The sequence below is a fragment of the Gnatocerus cornutus genome, chromosome 8 (assembly GCF_029298725.1).
Source record: "Gnatocerus cornutus isolate USDA-ARS CGAHR chromosome 8, icGnaCorn1.1, whole genome shotgun sequence".
NCBI classification, from domain to species: domain Eukaryota; kingdom Metazoa; phylum Arthropoda; class Insecta; order Coleoptera; family Tenebrionidae; genus Gnatocerus; species Gnatocerus cornutus.
In genome coordinates, this window is record NC_142240.1 from 13,920,087 (window position 1) to 13,933,134 (window position 13,048).

General features: G+C 33.5%; 1 protein-coding gene across 1 annotated transcript in view; it reads right to left on the reverse strand.

The window, feature by feature from the left end:
- The window catches only part of LOC148170096 (uncharacterized), a 32,712-nt gene that overhangs the window by 14,407 nt on the left and 5,257 nt on the right, over positions 1-13,048 (reverse strand). The window lies entirely within an intron of this gene.

Sequence of the window (13,048 nt, forward strand, 5' to 3'; positions counted from 1 at the left end):
GCACTATCCTGTTTACGGTGTGAAAATCCACAAACGTTTAGTCAAATTTCCATGCCTCTACGAACTGTAAATTGCTTTAGGCTAATTTGTTCTATTTTCAAATTGCCTTTTAAACATTGTCTCTTGGCGCACAAGGCGTTGTTCCACCCTCTTGAATATTCAAAACGGAAACGACGTCGCATAAAGCGATGAAAATTTTAAATGTGCTTTGTTATTCTATTTCAGTTACGACTTTTGTTACATTTTTCGTCCGTTTGCTCCCGCTGAGCCAAATTATTCAAAATGACAGGAGTCTAATCGAAACTACTCAGGTCGTAGATAACTGTCGAAAGGACGTTATCTAATTAGTAAATGCATAATAGCATGAACCTCGTTGCGACAACATTCGTTTAACAAATGTCACTTTGTTGCTGATTTTACAGCTTGTGAAAGCTCGTTAGTGGATTTTTGCGACGTAAAATGAAAAATTATTGTTAATAAGAGAAGGGGGGCGAGATGACGAAATTTTTATCCTTAGGGCGTACTTAGAGAAATTAATTACAACATTTGAGTTGGGGAAGGGAATTGGATAATCAAAAATGATAACGTAAATTATTAAAGAACATTCAGTTTTATCACTTTCATATACGAAGGCTACAAAATTTGGGGAAGTGAGTCTTTTTGAATAGTTTATTTATTCTGCTAAACTACAAAATTGTAGAGCGGTAGACTCAAATTTTAGAAATTTTTGTTATTAAGACCAAGCAAAAATTGCCAGTGTCTAGCTAAAATTCTTAATTTTCATAATTTGTGTGCTACAGCTACGAAATTTAGGGAAGTTACTCTTTTTTAATAGTTTATTAACTCTGCCAAATTACAATTGTAGAGCGGAAGCCTGAAATTTTAAAATTTTTATTTTTAATACGAAGCAAAAATTGCCAACGTCTTTAGCTGATATTCGTAATTTTCATAATTTTTGTGCTACAGCTACGAAATTTGGAGAAGTTACGTTTTTTGAATAGTTTATTGACTCTGCCAAATTGCAAAATTGTGGAGCGGAAAACTCAAATTTTAGAATTTTTTATTTTTTAAACCGAACAAAAACTGCCAACGTCTTCAGCTAAGATTCGTAGTTTTCATAATTTTTGTGGTACAGATACGAAATTTGGGGAAGTTACTATTTTTGAATAGTTTATTAACTTTAGCAAGTTGCAAAATTTTAGAGCAAAAGACATAAATTTTAGAAATTCTTATTTTCAAGAACAAGCCAAAATTGCCAACATCTTAAGAAAAAATTCGTACATTTTCATATTGTTAGTGCTACAGATACGAAATTTGAGGAAGTTACTTTTTTTGAATAGTTTATTGACACTGCTAAATTGCAAAATTGTGGAGCGGAAAACTCAAATTTTAGGGATTATAATTTTAGAAACCGAACAAAAACTGCCAACGTCTTCAGCTAAAATTCGTAATTTTCATAATTTTTATAGTACGCCTACGAAATTTGGGGAAGTTACTCTTTATGAACAGTTTATTAACTCTACTAAATTGCAAAATTGTAGAGCGAAAGACTCAAATTTTAGAAATGCTTCAGATCCTGGAAATCCGTAGACATTTCAAGTTTCTTTCTTCTAATCCTTGCGATTTTTATTTTTTATTCTTAGGATCCTTGAGGTTTTTAAGTTACATTAGTTCTTTAGGTTTTTGACTAAGATTCTTCAACTTTTCAACAAGATTCTTTAGAGAGATTTTTTAATTTCAGTGGTTTTTGTTGCTTCAGCTTTTTTAGTTTTTGAGATTTTTCAGATTGTCTTAGCTTCTTCAAGATCTTTAGTTTTTAAACTGATTTTTAATTCTCAGATTCTTTTGTTCAGCGTGAGTTCCTCTGGCGTTTTTCAGGATTGCTCATCTTTTAACTATCTAGGCAACTGGTAAAATTCAATCGCGAATATTTTTTTTTATAAAATATACTTTCTAATTAAAATCTGAATAAATATTTTACTGTCATCTTTTCAGAACACATTCTATTTAATTTAAGGTAACTTTTCCAATGAAACAAAAAACAAAAGGCCACCCTGGCAACCCGCCCCAGCCTCCCGTTTTTTCCTCAATAGACAAAGCCAAAGCAATTTCCGCCAAAATTTTCTTTCCTCCGTGACAAATCTACATAACAATAACTCTTCGGTTCGTTGGCATTTATTTGTTTTCGCGAAATCTCGCCCCCAGTTCCGTTGTATAATTACTGGAAAAAATCTCTTTTCATTAGTATTTCCAGTCCGCAGTTCCGACACCCGAAAAATAACCGAAAATAATCTCCACAACCACAAGAAAAGTATTAGATCCAGTTTTAATACCGTGAGTTTTTATAACCCCGGTGGTCTTATAATGACGGTAATAATGTTTCTTCAGACAGTTGCCCTTAGCTATTCCTAATGTGTATTATTGCTACGAACCGGCTCTGGCGTTGATGGACAAGATGTGGTAGCAAATTAATTATTAAAGGTTAAACTTGATTTGTTCTAAAGAACAAGAAAAGTAATAAACACGAAAAAGCAGCGTGAAGAATCGTCTTAATAACTCCAAAAAACCATCCTCCGCTCTTCTTCATCCGAGATTTCTCTCATTCCGACATGTTTCTTGGTCTACCCGAGAATTTCTCTCGCAAATGAAAGGGCGTTTTGCGTGCCGCTGGAACGGACAAGGAATGTCGAGATTTCTTGACAATGTGTTCGTTTTGTCAGGGTGTAATTGCCATCATTAGCGGATTTATGAGGCGTGCGTGGTGAAAGAAGGGCGGTCTGACGTCGGCTTACTCTCATCTTTAACTCAAGAACGACCTACGCGACTTATCATCACCGTAAAATCACCACAAGAATCGTATTGTTTTTATGCTGGATTTTTCAGTCGAGGAAAATTGATAGGTTTAGGTGTGTTACTGTTATACATGCATATGCAACATGTGGGTGCAGTTTAAGGATTATGCAATGAATTATTATGGTGCAGAAATGCTAATGAATACATTTTTAGAAGGGAAACACATGTGGAGGTAAATAAATAATGTAAGATGACGTGAAGTGAAGAATTGAGACCTTCCATCAGCTTCATGTAGTGATAATTTATTGACCTTATTCCTTTGATTCCAATAAATAAGAAGTGACGACAAATGTAATAAATGGGACTTAGTGACATTTTCGTATTATCAGTGATATTTTTTATTTACCATCGCGTTGTCGTTGTTTGAATTAAAATTTTTTAGTAGAAATGTAGAACAAAATATTCAAATTTACATTACCGCAGAGCTGTCTGAAGACTGCAGAGAACATTCAGACGGATCAAAAAATCTGAAGCATATGAAAAAGGACCTTCAGGATCCCTAGGAACGAATTTCGGGAATTTGAGGAATTTCGTAGAGAATCCGCGTCTGTACTCTGTACGTACTAAAAATAGTTGAATATTGCCAGATTACAAAATTAACATTACCTTGATTATCATTTCAAAGACGCTCATTGTTGACATCCTAAAAAATCCCGAGGTTTTAGAATCAACTTTCCTTTCTATAAATCTGCCAACCGACAATTACGTCAATTACTTGCCTATAAAATCTATAATTTTATTACAAAATTACACGCATTACAATTCATTTCCATCGTTGCTAAACCGACAAATTAAGACGTAAAACTACGCCGCAAAAACCACAGTCCTGTTTCTTCCCATGTTTCCTTTTTTACGTTTCCAGGCGCCCGATGCATAACAAGTAACCAGGACCGGTTAATTTTTTATTTTGTTGTATTTCATTGAAGATTATCTCCGCTTTTATGATATCAAAACAGTCCATTCTTAGAAGAACTCTGCTACTGGACAATTCAACAATGGAAACTAATTTAAATGACTTGACTAAAATTGATGTTCCTAACAAACATACTGCACCTTCCCAATTTTTCAAAGTTGCCTGGAGGTGTAAAAGAGAGTGACTTCCTTACGCAAGCACCTACAATATCTCAATAATTACAGTCATCGACGATGATTGAAGAGGAAAATGTTGACCGCATTGTTAACGTGTCAAATATAAATATAAACGCCCACTGAAACATGTTTTCCGCTAATAAACGCATTCCTTAGTTTTCGACTTAGTTACACGAAAAATCGGTGCAAGTGCGTGAAGTGAATGAACGGAAAAAATAAGGAAGTAACATGTGCTTGGTTTATTTTATCTCCAGAGGAATCCACAAATAAACAAGATACGTTATGATAACGTGCGCATATGTGAACACTTGTATTTCATGCACTTCAAATTGAATCTGTACTTTACTTACAGTAATTAGAGACTTTCACCAAGAAAGGACATAACACGGGTCAATTTCGCAATGTTTATCACTTGTTATTGACTGCTGCTGCATCTTACAACATCCTTGATACTAGAATTTCAATTTTCTTTCAATTGGCGCCACCGGCGAACCAACCAATTTTCATACACGAAACTCCAACTTACGCAATGTTTTTATTTTTGGGTCATATTTTTATGCCCACTGAAACGTGAGAACATTGTTACTGAACGTTTACAAATTTTCATCGTTTGACCTAGTCATTTTTCAGGACCGGTCACAATGAAAGTTGTTCATCAAGATTAGCCTCTAATTTGATTGCACAATTGTAGCGCTGGAATTTTATATTAAATAACAAAAAATGGGAATTGGGAAACTGGTGGAAAAATGCCGCTTTAATCAGCGACATTCACTGCTGCTTTTAGGTAAATTACGAAATCAGTGCACAAAGTCGCAATTTAAATAATTTAGAGCTTTTAATGAAAAATAAGCTAGATTTCCTGCTGTGATAATTTATTTGCGATTCAACTTTAATGAATGTTCTATTCTAGATTTAGCTGCTGTGCAGAGGGACATGGAAATGCCATCACGTAAATAAATAGCGAGTTTCAGTTAAATTTATAAATTGACTGGATTTGTCGTATATTTTAGATGAAAATTAATGGAAATGGTTATTAGCCTATTATCAGCTTTCCATATTTTAGAATCAATGAAATTAAAGTAAAAATCATTTGGTAAAATCAAACCTCAAATGGTGGTTTTGTTGTTTTTTTTTATGTGGCTCGGTTCTAATTTGAGACTTTTCAAATGAACTTCAGATTATTCAGTTCGTTCCAGCAGACATTCATTTCAGATTAAAATAGTAAAAAATTGATTTTATGTCGCTTCGATAAATTTTATTCAGATTTAGTGCTGTTTAGTCCTTTTTACATAGGTTGAATTTCTGATATTTTGTCCAGTGTAGACCGATTTATTCATTCATTAAAATTTAGTTTTGTGTGCACGATTTATGAATAAAAACTGTATTACTTTATTTGGTCTATTTGTGTTTGTGTTTTATTAATTAATTTGTTTATTCTATTGTGCCGCGGCTTAAATTTAATTCAGAATTATACACATTTGAATCCTATAAATAGATCAGACCCCAAATTTTATTCAATTTGCCTAATTAATTCTATTTGTTAATGTTTTGCCTTATTTTAATATTTTATCAAAATTATTGCGATTCATTCGGATTAAATTCAGTGTTATCGAACTCTCTAGAGTTAGAAACTACTCTTATTGTGATAAGAAACATGGAAATGATGCGAAAGAGTTCTTTTCCAAAATGTTTTAGTAATAAATTTTAATGACTTCAATTTTGAAGCAATTATACTTATCAATCACAAGAATATTGATTGACTTTTTATAACTTCTGAACTTTCGATATTCTCGGAAAAACTATCATTTCTAAATTTCCATTTCAATTGAACTAATAATTTATTTCAATTGTCCCAACAAGCAAATGAAATAAAAGATTGGGGACTTTAACATTACTCGCTTTTGATATTTTTGAAAGTAAAGGGCAAACTTCCTTACAAACTATATCGATTAAATACTTAGTTCCACTCTATTTAAAACGTAATCGTTATTTGATTGATTGATAGAGTTTCTACATTACTGCATTTTATGAAAATTCTGATCTAGATTTTACTACAAAAGTGAAATAGTTGGTTAAAGCTCAAACCATGTTTTAATGAGTGGACCGAATTTCGTTGTTCATAATCGGAAAATGCGTGCAAACTGCGAAAATCCTGATAAAAATAAGCATTAAAACCAATATTGGTTTGAAACGGGTCCATTTTCGATATTCATTTACCACAGCAGTGTTCATTAAAAATTCCCATCAATAATAACAGTTGTTATTTACAGAAGCTGAATTCCCAAAAAAGAAAAAACAGTTTCTATTACCTCAATAATTATTTACTGCATCGACCAACCTATTAATCATTACTTTTAAACGTAAAAATGTTCTGTAAATATAAAATAAAAGTAATTTACGACGCATTGCATGTCCTTTTATGGATGGAACTGTTTGTAACAAACTATAAAAGAGAGTCTTGTAAAATAGGACAAGAATAAACATAAAAAATAGTGCGTTTAGTACGTGCCAAAGTGCAAATGGCCTTTCGTTTATTACAATAATCACTTAAATTAATGTTAATTTAAAAGTACAGTTGTTCACTTGAGTTGCGCTTGGATGATTATATTGCTTATGAGCATGATTACGTATAATTTACCTGTAATTAATAGGTATTAGTACGAGGTGAGAAATAAGAAATTTGTAGGTCAGAAGGAATTTTCTTAGAAGTCCAGGCATGGTACTTCGTTTTATTGCACAGATAGTATTCACATTAGCGCATCGCTTGATTTTTTATTGTAATGTACTATTAGTATTAAACATCTGGCATGCCAAGATAACTGACCCTAGAGTCATTATTATACCAATAAACGTTAAGATACTGACTAAATACACCGTGCATTAAAAATCGAAATTCCCGACCTTTTATTCTCAACATAACGCTGCAGACTGTAATTAAACTCCCATACAATTAATCTTTCTAACAAGAAAAAATGTGAGACATAATGAACCTTAAATCAAGAAGAACCCAAAGCAAAATACGAAGCGACGTGAAAAAAAAAGAAGCACAATCGGAAATAGATCGTCCATTTTTCCGGGTAATGCTTTCACATTTTGTACAATTTTTTATGAGTTTTTCCAACAGCGTACGGTCTGTTTATTTATAAACACAAATAGAAATGCCGGAACGAAAATTTACAACAATCGAACCTCATAAATCAGCGAAAAATATTGCATGGGGGCGTTTATTTGAAGAACGTTTTTTATAAGCGCTATTATGTTGGGATAATGACAACTTTCTTCGATGAAGTAACTAAATTGCTTGCAATTATGACAATAAAAGTAAAAGGGAATTTAATCAGTGTCAGAAAATTACAGTATTTGACGCAACTATGAATACCCCAGCTAATTTTAGCAATTTCTCGTATTTAAATTAGAGCTTCACAAACAGCAATTAAAATTTACATACGTCTCTCGAGTAATTTAACCCGTAAGTATAGTTTCACTGTGGACACTGTTAATACTGTGATTAATGAAATTAAACACTTCCTGGAAAGTACACTTAACATGCGAAACTCATGTTATCGGTCGGGTTAAAAAGGTCCAGATAAACTCATAGATTTATGGGTACTAAAATTTGGTATATTAGGTGAGGTTTCCGTAAATATCGTTCTGAGATATATAGAACACTCGGGCTATTTTTGCGGCTTGCTAATGCATTAGACTGTTATAAAATTAGCGGAATACCGAGAGAGCGACAGCTTTTAATAATTTAATGATCGCAGACTAAATAAATCCGGTACCGGTGAAATTGCAAAATCGTCTGGATAAATATAGAACTTCCCAAAATGAGAAAATAGAGTGTTTAATTTTGAATACAAGCACTGAAAAGAAAGAAGAATGTCAATATTGCGGAAAGCGGATTTATTTGCTTTTCATTGCATTTTACATACGTTGTGTAACATGGGTCAATACTGTTTTAGTCTGGTTAGCTTAACCTTTGACGAATTATTTCTTGTTGCAGTTATTACTTATTTTTATGTAGAAATCCTTCAAGGAAGCCCTCACTTGCGACAGCCACATAAAACTATAAATTCTACAACCTCGTATATTTTCTCCATGCCAATGCGGGTCCATCTTCTAATCCGCTCCCGTGACATTTAACAAGCAATTCTTCAGGTGGGTAGGTTGTCGCAATCAATTTCCCTTGACTACAATTAATTATTCTTGGCAATAACTCAAGAAGACTTACATGTTTCTAGATAATCTCGTAAATATTTCCGACATGAAACCGCTAATTTCGCTAGAGAGCATTGAAACAACTCCTTTAAATGTGGTCTTATTTTCGACCACTTCTATAAAAATCAACGCTCTCAAACTATAATTTGCATGAATTAGATCGATATCTAATTGACTAGAAGTAATTACCCAAGTCATTAGATTGAAATGGACAGTAAAGTTTGAGATCCAATAAAACAACCTCGCGGTAAATGTCTCATTGCTCCATAATGCACCTTTCTAGATTTTCTTTTTTTGGCCGTGGGCGGTGTATTCTTCTTTCTATGCCTTTCCAATTTTAATTCCATTATAGAGCGGGATGTGCTTTCTAAAAACCGCATTGCGGTGGATTCATTGTTAGCAATCTCAAGTATCTCAACCTACATTATTTCGTAAACAGGGAATTTACAGGAGGTATAACTAATGCTCTTCTCGGAATTATGATTAATTTTAATTAACGAGCACGTAATGAAGACTGTGTTTTATTGATTTTAGATTTGCGCTGCAACACAGAGGTTTTACAAAGAAACGTATGTGGTTGGAAATGGTTTGATTATCGCGAAATTACATTTTCGAATGAACATTTAGAACGCGTATTTGGATTAAAACTTCGTATTATTATGTTTTTTATAAAATATCACAATTTGATCATAGAACTAGACAGAGAGTGGGTAGTAGATAATTTTTGCAATAAGAATTTTTCCAAACTGAACGAATAAATCATACGCGATCCAACCCCACCTTATCAGTTTATTACAAATAAATTAGCCCCCGTAAATTTGTGATAAGAAAAATTAATCTAATTCAGTTATTTGTTGACGTACGTGAAAAATTAGCGCAGTTTTGTATTCAGCGCGAAATTCTGTGTTAAATAAGAACCAGTAACTTGAGTTTGCCTCAGAAATAAACACGATATTGACCGAATTAATTTTTTAGAGATTCTTTTTGGGGTAATTTGAAAGGAGCTTTTTTTGAGCGAAAACCACGTTTAATACCTTTGACTTATACATCAATAGAAAGAGCAGCTCGAGACCTATCAATTGGCCAAATCTCAGATCGGTAGGTCAAATAGTTTACGAGTGGTGGTCAAAAAACAAAATTAAAATTTTTCATCTTTTAAATTGGAATTTTTCACAAAAAAATCGATCGTTGAATTTTGGATATCTGAAAACGGTTTCTAAGGAGCAAGAGTACGAGAAAAATTATGGGAAAGACTTAAAAAAATCGTATGTTTTTGGATTCTAGGTGAAATTCTGCGTTAAATGAGCACCAATAACTTTATTTTGCTTCACAAATAAACGAGATCTTGACCAATTTTCAGTTTTTTTGGGGTGATTTTTAAGGAATTTTTTAGAGGCAAATGTGATTTTGTGGCGCAAACCTCATCTTTCTATTTGTCGTAGTTCCGGACATTGGATCTCCAAAAGTTTGGGAACTTAAAATTTACTCTCCGAAAATTCAATCGCTTCTAATTCAATTATTTCTTGACGTATAGAAAAAATTGCAGTTTTGGATTCTGCGTGAAATTCTGCATAAAATAAATGCGAATACTAATAATGGAGCTTCGAAAATTCCATTAAGTAAGCAAATCAAAATCCCCAAAACTGAATACGTATCTTCCTATGATAACTCTATGAAAGTTTTCTTCTTCCAATCAGAAAACGAAATTTAAACTTCACCTTTGCTCTTACGGTTCTTCGTCATTTTATCAACGTAGAAACGTGTTTAAGCATACCTTCCTCCAATTTTCTTCGAAAACGCAACTTTCACTAGTTCACACTTTTCATGAATAAATTATTTTGAGATGAACGGTGAAGGCAAGCAATTTCTGACATGAATGAAACATTGATGTCCTTGTAGAGTACAAAAAACTACAGTTTAGGGTTATCGTTTTCGTTCAAAATAACCGAAATGTTTATTGTATTTCGTAATTTTCATCAGTCTATAAATAAAGATTTCGAACAAACCGATAATTAGGTAATTTTACTTCCTGGAATTGAAAAAGACTTTTCAGGTTACGGTTATGTGAACTCCAAATTTGTCTAAAGTCGGGGTCAGTGTCAGAGTTCTTAATTTTTAAACAAATTACATAATGGCTATTGTTTAACATGTAATGATTACAAAGCTTTTTCAGAAAACCAATTCGAGTCATCCTTGATGGACAATATAAGAAAGATAATGATGTTTTTTACGGTCTCTCTTTGTAACTTCGTCAAACACAATTCTATAACGGCAAAGTTTTCCGCCATTTCTAGTAATAACAATCAAAATTTCCAACTTTGAGATTTCGGTAGAATAGAATTCAATTAAGCTCAACGCCATCCGGAGCTTTCAATAAGTTTAATCAATCTTAATTACATTAGCTTGGTAGAATGAAACAAATCGTTTTTAAATTGGCTGGCTCTGAAGCGAAATTTCATATCGCATGACGATAAAGTAAAAAAAGCAGACGTCCGCTTCAGGTTGCTGCACGGTAGCAGCAGTTGGCTCAAGTCTTCGTAATCGTATTAATATTTACAGCTCTCGAGAGCCATCCAGTTGGACATCGAGCTGGATTTTTACATTACAGCAGTCGTGAACGACGTGGTTGTATGTAGCTGTGCATCTGGAATGGTGGAATCTATTCTTTAACGATGCACTTTTATTTATAGTAAATTAAGATGCGCACCATTTATCTACACTTGCTCGTAAATAATTTACGAGACTGCTGATTAAAGTAAATTGGCGCGGTCACTTTTATTTATAATCATAATCTGTGTTGGATTTGACCTACAGCCTTTGGCCACCGGAGAAGCCTTCTTTACCACGAACGCACGTAAACATTATCGGTTCGCGGAAATTCCGACAAACAGCTTAAATTAAGTCATCAACAGCTGTGGGAGCCAAGCGATCGGTACTCTATGACAACCGGAGGCAAAACCACGGAAAAACAAACACGGACTTTTGAGTTATGAGAATAGCTGCAGGAAAGGATAATTTAACTGATTTTATGAGGATTTGATTTAGAAGCTGTATCCTGACGTTTATTAGACCTACTCGTTAGCGAAGAATTTGCCTCGTTTAATTGAAACCATTTTTCATGGTAGTGACAAATTTTTGACGTTCGCTCTGGGCCGTCATCAATCATTCTGAAAAGCTGTGATGATAATCCGCCGGGATTTACTGTTTTATAACAAGAATTAAGATACACTGTTACATAGTTTATAGGGGGCTTTTAAGCGGTTGGTAAACTTTTATTAAGTTGCAAGCATGAGCCCACGTCTTGAGGAGAATCGATAAAGTTGTCATGTTGCGAAAACTTGAGGGAAAATAGAAAAATCGACGAGAAATTATCCGCGCGTTCCGGAAAAATCCACAAGCAACTTTTCCACCATCATATTTATTTGAAAATTTGACAGGGGCCCCAAATCTGCGGTTACAACAGTTTATAGATCCCCACGCTCGAAATAAATATCTCCGTGGCGACATAGCAAAACATGAATTTCTTTTGAAGTCCTCTGACAAAGTATCTGCCATTAGTTATTTTCTCATCTTCTTGTTGCGATAATTACAAACGCATATTAACAACTGCACTGTTTATCCTCATTGATTGGAAAAGCATTAGTTATTATTATTAAAGCACACACGCTGTCACATAAATGCACATGTTGAGAAAGGGGGCACTTAAATATTGAATTAAAACCTATTTTTAAAATCTCGTCTAAAGTTGCAACATCTCGCCGAGTGCCAGACTTCAAACGAAAGCGATGAGTTATAACGTCGTATAGTTTCACACTGGTGTCAAAACTCATCATTTTCGTCATCTATAAAAACGACTTTTTTGATTTATGGTAAATAAAAGTTAACACGTTGGGGTCAGCCCATTACCGGCTGCGGAATCAAAGATATTTTGTGTTTCTTTTAAATTCTCATTCCTAATCTACCAATCTTCGTTAGGATTAACTCGACCATGCAGCAAGTTACGGTCGTAGACGAAATCTCCTGCACTGAAACGACATTTTAACAGATTGATAAAGCTCAGTTACATAAATTTCGCAAGCATGGAATATTGATTACTTTTTAAGTAATTTAATCAAAGTCTCCAAAGTTTTGGAGCAGAAAACTGTGACATTTTTTGAGAGAATGCCTTCATTTAACTTTAAATAAAAATTAAATATTCACGTTCAATCTTTAGAAGTTGATATTGTAGCGATTTGGTGGTTTTTAGGCCTCGAAATTGCGAAAGTTCGTAACTTGGATTGGGAGGTTGAAAAAGGACAATTTGACCTGTGAGAAATGAGAGAATTTTTTTATTTTGTTTTTTTATTCACGATTTATAAAACTTTCGAGACGGCTTTTAAATCTTGAATACACAGAGTTCGAAGGTCAAAAACAACTGCAAGAGTGTAGAAACTGCCAAAACGCATAAAAACAAATATGTATGCATAGAGTCAAGAAAAAGGGAAAGAAAAAAATCCGGGGAAATTCCGGAAATACATATTAAAAAAACAAAAGTTCACACATTTTGGACTGGAAAGTAGAAAGTCATTTCTAAACTAGAATTACCTCCTTCCTTAGTCTGAATCTGTAGCTGTGTTTTGTTTCGTCAGGTCAGGACTCAGGATATTTGTAAAAAAAAATTTCACTTTTATTTTTTTTCAGTTTTGCGTAATAATTTGCAAGGTAATAAAACGAGTTCTTAACGAACCATAGCAGTCGCCAGGAGGGTTAGTTTTTGCCAATATATTTTTTTACTGATGAAAATTTCGGAAATCGAACAGTTTTTAAAACATTTTTGATACTTTTTTGCATATAACTTCTAAATTAGTTTCTAAATCGCTTTATCGACAATAGTAGCATCAAACCATTT